Source organism: Bos indicus x Bos taurus, chromosome 13 (genome assembly GCF_003369695.1).
Source record: "Bos indicus x Bos taurus breed Angus x Brahman F1 hybrid chromosome 13, Bos_hybrid_MaternalHap_v2.0, whole genome shotgun sequence".
Taxonomy (NCBI): Eukaryota; Metazoa; Chordata; class Mammalia; order Artiodactyla; family Bovidae; genus Bos; species Bos indicus x Bos taurus.
Window position 1 is genome coordinate 19326625 of NC_040088.1, and position 15642 is coordinate 19342266.

The 15642-nt window shown below is 37.2% G+C and overlaps 1 protein-coding gene across 10 annotated transcripts in view; it reads left to right on the forward strand.

The window, feature by feature from the left end:
* NCOA6 (nuclear receptor coactivator 6) overlaps nt 1-15642 on the forward strand; it is a 96397-nt gene that overhangs the window by 10766 nt on the left and 69989 nt on the right. For 6 of the 10 annotated variants that reach the window (XM_027558747.1, XM_027558737.1, XM_027558742.1 and 3 more), the window contains exon 2: nt 7095-7172. The exons of 2 other annotated variants lie outside the window; for them this stretch is intronic. The gene's annotated coding sequence lies outside the window, so the exon portion shown is untranslated. Of the gene's footprint in view, nt 1-4934; nt 5014-7094; nt 7173-15642 lie in introns of all 10 variants that reach the window. 2 more of the 10 variants (XM_027558738.1, XM_027558740.1) reach the window with 2 other exon arrangements.

A 15642-nucleotide genomic window follows, 5' to 3' on the forward strand; every position in this document is an offset into this window, starting at 1 on the left:
TAGGGTCTCTATTCTATTCAGAAGCCTCTCTTTGGATTTATAATCATGTTGTTATTCATTTTTCCTTCAGAATCACTGATTTTCCATCCTATTTTTTGCCTCTTGATTTTTCTCTGAACCATTTTCAGTTTCTTTCCATGTCTTTTAAAAACATCTGACTAATGGAAAGAACTGAGGAAGATTCTGTACTATCCAAGCCAGTGATATTCTTTTCTGTATCCTTACAATGATAGTTCTGTTGACTTTTGTCCACAGTAGGACTGTGGACATTAAATTATGACTATTCATTCAAATTGTGGTCAACAGCCGTGCTCAGGTGCATTTCCTTCTTTGTGCCCAGGCATTTCTTCCTGGTTCTGTATTTGCATCGCACATATTTTCTCTAAGAGCATGTGTCTTCATGACATTTTAAAAATTATGTTTAAATATTACAAACAAACATAACTTCCTAGTCATCATATGCATACAGTCTTTTCATATAGTTTTTTATAGTCTTTCATTTGGCATTATATTGATAAACTTTTCTACATGTCAACATAGTCATCATTTTTAATGAATCTGCAGTAAAGTTTAAATACTCTCTGGTTATTTGGCATTTGGATGATTTCCAGTTTGTTTTTATTTTTTATTTGCAATTCTAAATTATACCACTGACCTGATGTGAAGAGTTGACTCATTGGAAAAGACCTTGATGCTGGGAGGGATTAGGGGCAGGAGGAGAAGGGGACGACAGAGGATGAGATGGCTGGATGGCATCACTGACTCGATGGACGTGAGTCTGGGTGAACTCCGGGAGTTGGTGATGGACAGGGAGGCCTGGTGTGCTGCAATTCATGGGGTCGCGAAGAGTCGGACACGACTGAGCAACTGAACTGAACTGAACTGAACAGCTTTTTATCCTCCCCCCCATTTTTTTCTTAGACTATATTTCCTAAAATAATTCAGTTCGGTCTAAGGATATCACTTTTTCGCTATATTGTTAGATTATTCTTTAGTAAACTACCAGTTTATACAGTTCTACTATAGTTAACAGTAGATTTTATCATTTTTTTCTTCTACTGTAATAGTGATTGAGGCCTCCCTGATGACTCAGTGGGTAAAGAATCCACCTGCAATGCAGGAGACACGGATTTGATCCCTGTATGAGGAAGATCCCTGGAGGAGGGCATGGCAACCCACTCCAGTATTCTTGCCTGGAGAATTCCATGGACTGAGGAGCCTGACAGGCTACAGTCCAAAGGGTTGCAAAGAGTTGGACAAAACTGAGCAACTAAGCAGGCTTACACATGTAATAGTGATATATCACAGTTTTGTGGGATTTTTGATATTTTAAATGTTTTATTATGAAAAAAATTTCAAACATTCCCAAAAGACCCTTCCAGAAATAGTTCAATGAACAATTCAGTATGTTGCCATACATTTACTAATATACTTCTTAGGTTAAACCTTTTTAAAATAAAGACATCATAATAGTATGCCTTTAAATACTTTAGCATGCATCTCTCACAAATAAGAACATTTTCCTACATTATTGCAACACCATTATCACAGGGAACAAAATTATCAATAATTCCTTAATGTTTCAAACATTAAGTTTCTATTTGTTTCTCCAGTTGTTTCTATAATGACTTTTACAACTGACTTATTTGAAGTGGAATCAATTTAAGAACTATGCATTGTATTTGTATTTGTTATTTTTGTAGTCTTTTTTTTTTAAATCTGAAGCAATTCCCGTTTCTTATCTGCTCTCTCACCTCCCCCTACCCTCCAAGGCATTGATTTGTCGAGACCTGAGCATTTTTCTTGTTTGTCCCACATCCTGAATATGCCTGTTTGTTTTCTTTGTGGCATTTAACTTGTTCCTTGTATTTTCCTCAACTGGAAGGTTTAAGACGTGATTAGATTGTAGCCTAACATTTTGACAAAAATATTTAATACATTTTTTTACATCGCATCATATCACGAGGTGCATAAATGTCTGGTTTTCCCCTGTTGATGTTAACTTTTATCATAAGGTTAAGATTGTAACTGCCAGATCTCTCCTGTGAAGTTGTGTTTTTTTTTTCTTTTGTGAGTAGAAAATGTGTTTTTTATTTTTATCATTGATGAGTATTTTTTAGTCTTGAGCTAGTTTTTCATTCGTTTGACCGTTTGTTCAGTGTAGATTTGATACTTTCCTTTTAAGTTTGTACTGTGCATTTAAAAATTTTATATAGTGTAACAAAGAATGATGCGTTATAAAAGATAAATTTCAAGTTTTAAGGTATAGCTTAAGTCAAATATAATTTAACCAAGAAAAACCTTACAGATTGCAGATATATATACAGTAGGGGACATTTCTTTGACAGAATCCTGTGATGTTTGCTTTTTAAAAATCATTGTAAGCAGGCAAAACTAAGAAGCGTAAAGCTCTGGAATAAAACAATTTCTTTTTCTTTTTGAAAGAGAGTTAAGTCCTGAATTCATAAGTTGTTTTACAAACCCAGCCCCCAAACACTCAGAATTTATTTTTGTTTCTTGTACTCTTGAGTTTTTCATTTGGCTGTCTTTATCAACTTCGCCAGTTCTTTATCAGCTTTAAATAGCTATTCTGTGTATTTGGGGTCTTAACCCCTTTTTTGTCACATGGTGCAGATATATTATCCCGGTCTCTCAGTTGGCTTTTGACTTTGTGGTTTGTTCGACATATAGACTGTTTTAATTATCTAATCATGTCTGTCAGTCTTTTTCTTTATGATTTCTAGGTTCATGTCTTGGTCACCACCATTCCACTGAAGTTAATAATTCTAATTTTTTTTTCTATATTTTTGTCTTGTTAATTTTTAATTTTGTATTTCTCATTTTTGCAACTTGGGCAAAAATTTCTTTGTTGTTTAATATAGATGAGCCTGTTTATTGTGCTATTGAATTTCTTCTCTTGATCAAAACTTCTTTCTTCATTGTTTAGGGATATAATTATTTTAAACAATCTCTCTTGATTTTGAAGAAATGCTTTTCTGGTTTTTCCAAGTCAATTTGGATGCTGTACCTGTGTTTGAAAATAATAGTGTATTCATCTAATAACAATTCTGTCTGCAGGTTTGTCAAGTATATTCTGGGTCATCAATTATGATGAAATGGTAGCTACAGAACTCGAAAGCTGATCTAAGGACTTCAGTGTTTGATTTTTAAAAGAACGTGACAATTATAAGGGTATAAAGCAAAAAAAAAAAAAGGCCTGACAAAACTGTCTTTGAATACATTTTACTCTCCTTTCTGTGGGTTCCTCATCTGCAGATTCAACCAGCCAGAGATTGAAAGCATTATCCAGAAAGTTCTGAAAGGCAAGACTTGAATTTCTCAGGACTGGAAACTATTTACCTTGTATTTACAACTGTTTTGACAACTGTTCACATATCAGTTACATTGTGTTAGGTATTATAGGTAATCTAAAGATGATTTCTAGTATGTGGATCAGATGTGCTGTTATATGCAAATACTACATCATTTTATATGAGGGACTTGAGCATCTGTGGATGTTGGTTTTGAGGGGATGGTCCTGGAGTCAATCCCTCATGGATACTGAGGGATGGTTGTATGCTAAGATAGTGGAGAAAAAGAAACACTGGCAGACTCTTAGAATGATGGTCTAAGGACTTTTTGTAATTTAGAGCCCAGATTTCATGATTTAACAGTTTCTTGTTAGAAACTTAATAGAGAAAGAAAGCCATTGTTCTCTAAAAGTTGTTTTCCAACACTTTCTTAAGGCAGGGCAACGTTCATTATCATTATATAACATACTTTGCTGCTGCTTTTAAAATGAAGTATTTCTTTTGAAAGAAGTGTCATACATGAAATGAAAGACTTCCCTCCTACTGAGAAGCTTTGGACAAATTATTTACTTGGGCCTTAATTTTTTTTGTGTGTTCCATGAGGGTATTGGACTTGGGGCCCTCTGATGTTGCTCAGAATCTTGTCAAGTTATGTTTAGGGATTTTTTTTTTTTTAATTATTACTTCCTACATTGTAAGATTTGGTCAACATTTCAGTGTCATTTGTATATTACAGCATGGATTAAAAGACTAGAATTTTTTTTTTGGCCTCGAGGCAGGCAGGATCTTAGTTTCCCAACCAGGGATCGGATTCATGCCCCCTGCTTTGGAAGTGTAGAAGCTTAACCACTGGACCACCAGGGAAATCCTCTTGCACAGTTTTCTGACTGAAGCTTTATTCTGAATGAAAGAATGTAGTGGTTCACTATTAGAACATGATGTATAGTGTAGTTTTTTTCTAAATTTTACTTTTTCCTCTTACCATGGTATCTAACAAGATGGGAAAACTCTCGTTGAGCCTCTGACTTACTCTGCTGATTATGCTCAATTAAAATTATTAACTACAGTTGACCTTTGAACAACATGGTCTGACTGTGCCAATCCACTTATATGCAGATTTTGTTCAGTAAATACCTACTGCAGTGCTACACATCCATAGTTGGTAGAATCCATGAATGTAAAACCACAAATATGGAGGGCTGACTGTAAACTTATACTCAGATTTTTGAATGCTCCTGGGACCAGAGCACCTAACTCCTGAGCTGTTCAAGGGTCAACTGTATGTATCTGTGTTAGTTTAGGGATTTCAGATTTTGTATTTCACATATTTTTCCCACAAATATTTATTTTATTATGAGGCTTCATAATTACACATATGTTGCATCTGTTCTTTTATGAATACGAAATATAAGAAAATGAAAAGACTTGGAGGTAAAGATTGTATTTCACAAATTTATCTTTTGTTTCTTATACTATTAATAAAATGTCAGGATTGAAATTTAGATTTAATGTTAATATTCCCTAATCTCTTCAGTCGTCTATTATGCCTACAAAGAGCAAACCAGGAAGTTTACGGTAGTGAAACGCCAGTCTCCTCAGCAGGAGTTTTGTTCATTTTTTCAGGGCACTGCGTTTCTGTGATTTGACTGGAGGTTTACGTAAGTTTTCCCTTGGGAGCCCTGGACTGAGGAACAGGAAACATGTAAGAGTTTTTATAAGAATCTTATGAAATGATGTAAGGAGGATAGAATTGGATCTTACACTAGTTGTGCCATGGCAAATTGTCTTTGACAGTTTATATTTAACTGTGTATTAATACAATTTTAAAAATGCCTTATCTTGAAACATTGAAGGCTATGTGGTTTAAAGGCCAACTTAACTTTTAAAGCGGTAGAGGTGTAATATCCAGACGTAGGCATTCATGAAAATCTTATTTAAATTATCCATTCCACAATTTTTTTGTTTCTTATATAGTAACTTCAGGAGCAGGAATCTATTTAGCAGAGAGCCTGGTACATAGTAGGTGATTGGTAAAGGAAGGTTGAACAAATGCATCCGTTGAAAGTATTCAAATTATAATAGATAGAAATTATGAAAAAAAAATTACGAGGGACTTCTTTACACATATATTTTCCATTTAAAAAACTGTCTTGTGTTCTTTAAGTCTGAAATGATTTCAGAACGTAAAGTTTAACTCATGCAAAAAAAGTCTAATGGTGATGGTGGTGGTAAAGTAGTGAGGATATTGTCTATATTATTTGCATCTAGACAACAAACCTAGGAGATTTGTATTTTACACAAGCTGAAGAATATACTTGTGTTTGGAGAAGGAAGTGGCATCCACCCCAGTACTTTTGCCTGGAAAATCCTGTGGACAGAGGAGCCTGGTAGTCTACAGTCCATGGGGTCTCACAGAGCTGGACGCGCCTGAGCGACTTCACTTTCATGAGGCAGATGACCTAGGAATTCTAGGATTCTTATTTTACAAAGCTACTTAAAACATTTGAGTAGCGAGATTATTTGTTAAAGTGAAACCATGTGTTTGTTGTTGTGTGTGCATGTTTGGTCATGTCTGATTCTGCGATCCCGTGGACTATAACCTGCCAGATTCTCTGTCCATAGTATTTTCCATGTTAGAATACTGGAGTGGGTTGCCATTTCCTACTCCAGGGGTATAAATACTCCTTGAGTTTTTTTAAACCTAGAAGGAACCTGTAATCCTCTGTAGTTCTAGCTTAGTGATCCATCCTTTCACTTTATAATTTAGGAATCATAGGGCTTCCCAGGTGGCACAGTGGTAAAGAATCCACTTGCCAGTGCAGGAGGTGCAGGAGACCACGGGTTCTCTCCCTGGGTCAGGAAGATCCCCTGGAAGAGGAAATGGCAACCCACTCCAGTATTCTTGCGTGGGAATTTCCATAGACAGAGGAGCCTGGCCATGGGGTCACAAGGATTCAGATGTGATTGAGCACACACAGGCACAGAGAGCTTGCACCCTGCCCCAATTCGCAGAACTTTATGGGAAGGTCACAACTAGAACTTGGAGCACACTCATCCTGCCATGCTCAACCTAGCTCTTTTTTCATTCTGTTACCCTGTGTTTCACAGTTGTGAACCCAGGACATCTGTGTTTTCCATTTGTTTACTTGTTTGTTTTTTGCAGTTGTCATTTGTAATAATTTTTTTTCAGAGAATAAGTAGGAAAGTAAATGTTAAATTTAAAAGTTGAATATTATTAGCTTATTGACAGTTTTACAACAGAACGAGTAGGAAAATGACTTGAAGGACTAAGTCAGTAGCTAACTACATATGTGACCTAGGGCAAATGTTGTAACCTCTGTGAGACTGTATCTGCTACCTTCTTAATTAGAATCCTTCAGGGCTTCTGCCCAGAACAAATATATCTGGTTTTTCTTTGTTATTGTTTTTTTTTTTTTTTAATATTTGTCACTGAAAGTATAACACAATACAAAGTGTACAGGTCGTAACGATAGTGAATTATAAAATGAACATACTGGTATACCCATTGCTGTTGTATTTCGAAAAAGCTTCCTTGGTGATCATAATAAGCTTTCCTTTAAAAGAAATCACTGGACTTGTGGCTATAGGTAATCTCATGTTTTTTACAACTCTTTCTAGACTGAAATTAGCAGAAACGGGGTAGAGAGAAGGAATTTGTCCAGTCACAAAAATTTGCTTTGAATAGGTTTATTTTGATTATATTAAGTCTTGTCTTTCTGATGTTTCTCTTCTTCCTCTTTGCCCTTTTTCCTTTCTGTCTAGGTCCTGGATGGAATGGAGAGGGCTCCTACTCAGCCTCTAACTATCTTTTCTGAGAGTGGTCAGAGAGTTCTTAAACAGGTCTGTTGATTCTGTAGTATACAAATCCAAGTTTGAGTTATAAAATATTTGTTTTCAACCTAAACGAAGGATTGAATTAAGAAGTAGCTTTTTTAAAAAAGAAGCCATTTTGATCTCAATGTCCGCAGGGTATTTACTTTAGCAAGCTGCATTTGGCATGTGGATTGGACCCAAAGTGACTCAGTTAAATAAGATCTGCTTACTAGAAAAGCAATTGTCATGTCTTTATCAGTTATGTTGATTATATATTATATGGCAGACTCTTTGTTGGCTTCTGGAAAATACCAGGAAAAGATGAAAAAGTGAGTATCTCATTTGTCTGTGATTCTGGTGGAGAATGGAGGCATGGAAAAATCCAAGAAGGAAAATAATTATTTGGCTCTGTTTCTAATATTCTTAGAATTCATAACACTGGGGAAAACAATCACAGCTACCTTTACCTTGCAAATCTGTCATTCAGGGAAGGGCAAGTATATACAGGTTTTTTTCTTTTCTGTTTTTCTTTCTTTTACCTCACTCTGTGTCACCATGAATGAACTTTATCGTTATTTAGACAGATAAAAACTCAAGCTTAGTGATTTTCCAAACTTGTCTTTACACTGGAATCTCCAGTAGAACTTTGCAAAGTACTGATGTCTTTGTTCCGCCTCCCAACCACCACCTCTAACCCCAGGTTGTGATTTAATGGCCTGGGGATATGGCCTAGGAATTTTGAAAAGATCCCAACAGGGTTCTGAAGTGCCGACAAGTTTAGGAACCACTGTTCTAGCTAGTTAAAGCAGATCTGGCCACTATGCAACTTGTGACTTTTTTGTGTAAATATTTGGATAAATATATGAATAAAGGATAAATATTTTTATTTTAGAATCCTGTTCTTTAAACCTAAATTCTTACCAGAATGTAAGCTTCATAAAAGCAGGTACCATGTATATATTTTCTTCCCCATTATATCATTAACATTTCAAACAATAACTGGCATGTATGCCTAAATATTTGTTAAATGGGTGAATGAACCTATCCTTCTTTAGTGAACTGAGTATGCTTTTACCTAGTACACAAGTGGTCTGAGATACAGAGTAGAGTGGGGTGGTGGTGGTGGTAGTGAAGAGTCCAGCCTCTATGACTGACTGACTGGGCTCTAGTCACAGCTCTGTCACTTGGTAGTAGGACCTTAAGCAAGTTGTATGGTATATCTTGGGCTTCTCTGGTGGCTCAGTCAGTGGTAAAGAATCTGCCTGTTAATGTAGGAGATGCCATTTTGATCCCTGGGTCAGGAAGATCCCCCAGAGAAGGAAGTGGTAACCCACTTCAGTATTCTTGCCTGGGAAATTTCACGGACAGAGGAGCCTGGTGGGCTGCAGTCCATGGGGTTGCAAAAGAGTCGGACACAACTGAGCAACTAAACAACAACAAAACTGGTATATCTCACTTGTTAAGAAACTGCCAGACAGTTTATTTATTTATTTTAAAATATTTATTTCTTTTGCTGTGCTGGGTCTTAGTTGTAGCACATGGGATCTTTAGTTGCAGCTTAGGAACTCTTAGCTGTGGCATGTAGGATCTAGTTCTCTGACCAGGGATCAAGAGTTCCCAGCAGGGATCTGCACTGGGAGCACAGTCTTAGCCACTGTATTACCAGGGAAGTCCCTGCCAAACAGTTTAAAAAGACGTGAATGTTCAGCAGAATTTCTAAGGAGGGTGCATTAGTTATCTATTGTTGCATAACAAATTACCACAAATTTAGCCGCTTGAAACATGTATTTATTAGGGCACAGTTTCCAGAAGTCAGGAGTTTGGACACAGTTTAGGTGGGCCTTCTGTATCAGGGTCTTGCAGGCAGCAGTCAGGGTGTCAGCCAGGAATGGAGTCATCTCAGTGATTGACTGAAGAAGGATTTCCTCTAAGCTTTCTTGGTTGTTGGCAGAATTTACTTTGTCAAGGGATATTGGATTTTTAAGGCCTTGGTTTCTCACTGGCTATTGGCTGGACAAAGCTAATAGAGGTGATGGAATTCCAGTTGAGCTGTTCCAGATCCTGAAAGATGATGCTGTGAAAGTGCTGCACTCAATATGCCAGCAAATTTGGAAAACTCAGCAGTGGCCACAGGACTGGAAAAGGTCAGTTTTCATTCCAATCCCAAAGAAAGGCTATGCCAAAGAATGCTCAAACTACCACACAATTGCCCTCATCTCACACGCTAGTAAAGTAATGCTCAAAATTCTCCAAGCCAGGCTTCAGCAATATGTGAACCATGAACTTCCTGATGTTCAAGCTGGTTTTAGAAAAGGCAGAGGAACCAGAGATCAAATTGCCAACATCTGCTGGATCATGGAAAAAGCAAGAGAGTTCCAGAAAAACATCTATTTCTGCTTTATTGACTATGCCAAAGCCTTTGACTGTGTGGATCACAATCAACTGTGGAAAATTCTGAAAGAGATGGGAATACCAGACCACCTGATCTGCCTCCTGAGAAATTTGTATGCAGGTCAGGAAGCAACAGTTAGAACTGGACATGGAACAACAGACTGGTTCCAAATAGGAAAAGGAGTACGTCAAGGCTGTATATTGTCACCCTGTTTATTTAACTTATATGCAGAGTACATCATGAGAAACGCTGGACTGGAAGAAACACAAGCTGGAATCAAGATTGCCGGGAGAAATATCAATAACCTCAGATATGCAGATGACACCACCCTTATGGCAGAAAGTGAAGAGGAACTCAAAAGCCTCTTGATGAAGGTGAAAGTGGAGAGTGAAAAAGTTGGCTTAAAGCTCAACATTCAGAAAACGAAGATCATGGCATCCGGTCCCATCACTTCATGGGAGATAGATGGGGAAACAGTGGAAACAGTGTCAGACTTTATTTTTCTGGGCTCCAAAATCACTGCAGATGGTGACTGCAGCCATGAAATTAAAAGACGCTTACTCCTTGGAAGGAAAGTTATGACCAACCTAGATAGCATATTCAAAAGCAGAGACATTACTTTGCCAACAAAGGTTTGTCTAGTCACGGCTATGGTTTTTCCTGTGGTCATGTATGGATGTGAGAGTTGGACTGTGAAGAAGGCTGAGCGCCGAAGAATTGATGCTTTTGAAGTGTGGTGTTGGAGAAGACTCTTGAGAGTCCCTTGGACTGCAAGGAGATCCAACCAGTCCATTCTGAAAGAGATCAGCCCTGGGATTTCTTTGGAAGGAATGATGCTAAAGCTGAAACTCCAGTACTTTGGCCACCTCATGCGAAGAGTTGACTCATTGGAAAAGACTCTGATGCTGGGAGGGATTGGGGGCAAGAGGAGAAGGGGATGACAGAGGATGAGATGGCTGGATGGCATCACTGACTCGATAGATGTGAGTCTGAGTGAACTCTGGGAGTTGGTGATGGACAGGGAGGCCTGGCGTGCTGCGATTCATGGGGTCGCAAAGAGTCAGACATGACTGAGCAACTGATCTGATCTGATATGATTGGCTGGAGACAGTTGTCAGTTCCTTACCTTGTAGCCCCTCCAATGTGGCAAGCTGAGAAGAAAGTAGAGTCTCCTAGGGAGATGGAAGTCTCATTCTTTTGTAACCTGATCAGAGAAATGCCATCCCATCACCTTTACTATATATATTTGGCTATAAGTAAGTCACTAGGCTAGCCCACATTCAGGAGGAGGAAGAGTGGCAGGGGTGATTATACCAGGGCATAAGTACCAGGAGGCTGGGACAATTGGTGGCCATCTTAAAAGTCTGTCTACCACAGAAGACATGGCTTAGTGCCAGGCTGGGACTCAAAGGGTTATTAAAGGGAGTAGTGGTAGTGAGGAGTAGTTTGTAAAATTTTCTTCACTTTCCTTGTATCAAACTATATCTCTTTCTTCCTTCTGTCTTTAATATTAGTTTCTCTCCCCTTCAAGAATGGAGACATAATACAAAGATCATTCTCACAGTGAGATTTTAATCTTGAGTGGGTGGTGTGTGTGTATGTTTTAAGATTCAATTAAGGCTTCTCCCTGTATCATTTAGTGTTTATATACATTTTTTTTTTTTAACATTTTGTCATGGAACTTGAGACAGATACAAAAGTAGAATGATATCCTGAACCCCCATGTACCTTTCACCCAGCTTTGGCAATTTATTTTTACTAATCTTACATGTATTATTTATATATAGTAAGATGCACAGTTTGAGTTTTGATAGATGTATATATCCCCACAATAAAGATGTAGAACATTTTCACTCCAAAGGTACCTCATCGTTGTGTAATCAGTCCCCACCCCAATCCCAGACAAGTACCCATCTGATGCCTATTGCTGTAGGTTGGTTTTGCCTACTAGAATGTCATAGAAATATTCTTTTGATCACCACGAAGTTTTTGATATTCATTCATGTTGTTGCATGTATCAGTGGTTCAGAATTCTTCAGCCTTGGCACTGTGGACATTTTTAACAGGATAATTCTTTGTCTTGGAGATTGTCCCATGTATGTGGGTTATTCGGTAGCATCCCTTACTGCTATCCACTAGAAGCCATTAGCACTCCCCTCTCCAGTGGTAACAATCAGAAATGTGTCTAGACTTTGCCAAATGTCCAATAGAGGACAAAATCCCCTTCCTGCTCTACTTGAAAATCCTTTCAGTAGTCGATCCTTTTTGTCAGTAGTCTACTATAGGAATATACTTCAGTTTATCCACTTACTAACTGATAGACCTTTGATTTGTTTCCAGTTTATTTTCATTTGAGGCAGTTGTAAATAAAGTTCTATTCATTTTCATAGGCATGTCTCTGTGTAGACATGTTTTCATTTATTTTGGGTAAATACCTAGGAGAGTGATTGCTGGGTCTTATCGTAAGACACTTTATATAACTTTAAACTGCCAAATAATTTATTTCTTTTTTACATTCCCACCAACATGAGAGTTCCAGTTGCTCTACGTCTTTGTCAACATTTGATATTATTATTCTTTTTAATTTTAGCCATTATAGTAGATGTAGCTTTAATTTGCCTTCTCCTGATGACCAATGATGCGGAACATGTTTTCATGTTCTTATGGTAATGTATCTGTTCAAATCTTTTGCAGATTTTTTATTGGGTTGTTTGTCTTATTATTGAGTTTCCTTTGTCTTTTCCCCAACGTGTGTACAAACATTAAGAAAATAAAAATAATGAATCAGTTTTATATACTTCTTATCTTTAAAATGTGAACATTTCCCATGATGTTAAGTATTTTTGAAAACATGACTTTTAATGGAGAAGCAATATTTGAATACATTTAAATTGATTCACCACTTTTGTTGTTTAGCCTTGAGCTAGGTTCCAGTTTTTCACTATCAGTATTTTGATAAACATCTTTGAATATGAATCTTTAACCACATCTTTAATTATTTATTGTTAGATTCCTAGATTTGAGGATTATAATTATGTTAAGGAAAATTGAACATTTATGAGCAAAATATGAATGTTAATCTGTCGTATATTAACTGTTGCTGCAGTTGAGTACTTCATTAAAAATGTTTATGTTGGAAGAAGGGCATATTTCATTTTGGTTTTTTTGGATTACTTATGAAATGAACAAACTTTTCATATATTTATTGATTTTTATTTCTAATTTTATAAATTTTCTATTTGGAGGGCCAATTTTAGAGGGGGATGTTAATATTTCCTTATTTTTTAATGTTAAATTTATTAACCTTTTGTCATTTACAAATATAATTCCCAGTTTATATTTTGCCTTTTTACTCTTGTGTACTTTGTCCTGCAAAATTTTAAAAATAATAATGAAATTATATGATGATTTGTATAATACATAATATTATGTATTATATAATATTATATATTTTGCTTTAGCTCTTCAGTCCATGACCTGATAAATACACTGTGTATGAATATATAACCAATATGTGATTGTAGTTTTATTTTTTATATTTAACTTTTGCTTTTTTTTGGCCCTGTTGTGAGGCATGCAGGATCTTAGTTCTCCAACCAGGGATTGAACCCATGCCTCCTTCAGTGGAAGCTCAGAGTCTTAACCACTGGACCACCAGGGAAGTCCTGAAGTAAGAATTTAATAAAACTTTTTCCAGATACTCAATTTGTCCCAAATTACAAAACAAAATCATCTCCTGTAAAGACGTATGATACAACATCCAATAATGAACAATCAGAAGAGAACCAAATAAAAAAAGTCACTTATAGCAACCCACAAAATGTAAGACAATATTTGTAAATCATATCTAAAAAGGAATTTATATCTAAAATTTATCAAGAACTCTTGTAATTCAGTAATAAAGACAAGCATTCTAATTTTAAAATTGGCAAAGAATTTTAATAGATATTTCCCCAAAGAAATTATTCTAGTAGTCAATAAACACAAAAATTTGCTGAACACCATTAGCTATCAAGGAAATGCAAGTCAAAACCACAGTGAGATACAGTTGCACACCCACTAGGATGGTTATAATGAGAAAGATAACAAATATTGGTGAAGATGTGGAGAAATTGGAACTCCTGTATACTGCTGATGGGAATGCAAAAGGATGTAACTCCTTCAGAAAAAAGTCTGACTCGAAAGGCTAAATATAGATAACGTATGACCCAACAGTTTTCCTCCTCAGTGTACATATACTCAAGAGAAATAAAAACGTATATCCACACCAAAATTTTGTACACCCCAGTATTCATAGCAACATTAGTCATAATAGAGAATGGTGGACACAATCCAAATGTCTATCAACTGATGAGTGAATGAATGAATGAATATGGTGTTTACATACAAAGGGATATGTGTGTGCGTGCCGAGTCGCTTCAGTCGTATCTGACTCTGCAACCCTGTGGAATGCAGCCTGCCAGGCTCTTTTATCCATGGGATTCTCCAGGCAGGAATACCAGAGTGGATTGCCATGCCCTCCTTCAGGGGATATTCCCAGCCCAGGGATCAAACCTGCATCTCATGTCTACCTGCACTGGCAGGTGGGTTCTTTACACTTGCGCCTCCTGGGAAGCCTGTGAAAGTGAAAGTCGCTCAGTTGTATCCGACTCTTTGAGACTCCAGGGACTGTAGCCTGCCAGGCTCCTGTGTCCATGGAATTCTTCAGGCCAGAATACTGGAGTGGGTTAGCTGTGCCCTTTTCCAGGCGATCTTCGCAACCCGGGATCAAACCCAGGTCTCCCACATGGCAGGCGGGTTCTTTACCAGCTGAGCTACCAGGGAAGCCCTGGAAGCCCATACAAAGGGAAATTATTTGGTAATTTAAAATAATGAAGTACTGTTACTTGGTACAGCATCTTGGAGAAATAAAACTAAGTGAAAGAAGCCAGTCACAAAAGACCACTTATTGTATGGTTCTTATTGTATGAGGTATCTTGGTTAGACTAGTGTTCCTTGACCTAGCCTAAAACTCTTTATCCTTTAATGGGGAGGGGCAGGTAACCCATTAAATTAATGACAGAGCATATTAACAAAATTCTTCATATTACTCAAATAAAGATCATGGTGACTGATAGTAATTTTTATTTTGTACCTTATCTTCATTTTGAATAATAATTTTTCAAAAATAGCATTGGTATTAATCATATTTATAGTAGCACAATAAAGGACAGAAAAGGTATGGACCTAACAGAAGCAGAAGATATTAAGAGGTGGCAAGAATACACAGAAGAACTATATAAAAAAGATCTTCACGACCCAGATAATCACAATGATGTGATCATTCACCTAGAGCCAGATATCCAGGAGTGGGAAGTCAAGTGGGCCTTAGGAAGTATCACTATGAACAAAGCTAGTGGAGGTGATGGAATTCCAGTTGAGCTGTCTCAAATCCTAAAAGATGATGCTGTGAAAGTGCTGCACTCAGCATGCCAGCAAATTTGGAAAACTCAGCAGTGGCCACAGGACTGGAAAAGGTCAGTTTTCATTCCAATCCCAAAGAAAGGCAATGCCAAAGAGTGTTCAAACTACCACACAGTTGCATTCATCTCACACGCTAGCAAAGTAAATTGCTCAAAATTCTCCAAGCCAGGCTTCAACAGTACACAAACTGTGAACTTCCAGATGTCCAAGCTGGATTTAGAAAAGGCAGAGGAACCAGAGATCAAATTGCCAACATCTGCTGGATCATTGAAAAAGCAAGAGAGTTCCAGAAAAACATCTATTTCTGTTTTATTGACTACGCCAAAGCCTTTGACTATGTGGATCACAACAAACTCTGGAAAATTCTTCAAGAGATGAGAATACCAGACCACCTGACCTGCTTCCTGAGAAATCTATATGCAGGTCAAGAAGCAAGAGTTAGAACTGGACATGGAACAACAAACTGGTTCCAGATCGGGAAAGGAGTATGTCAAGGCTGTATGTGTCACCTTGCTTATTTAATTTATATGCAGAATACATCATGAGAAATGCCAGACTGGATGAAGCACAAGCTGGAATCAAGATTGCAGGAAGAAATATCAATAACCTCAGATATGCAGATAACACCACCCTTATGGCAGA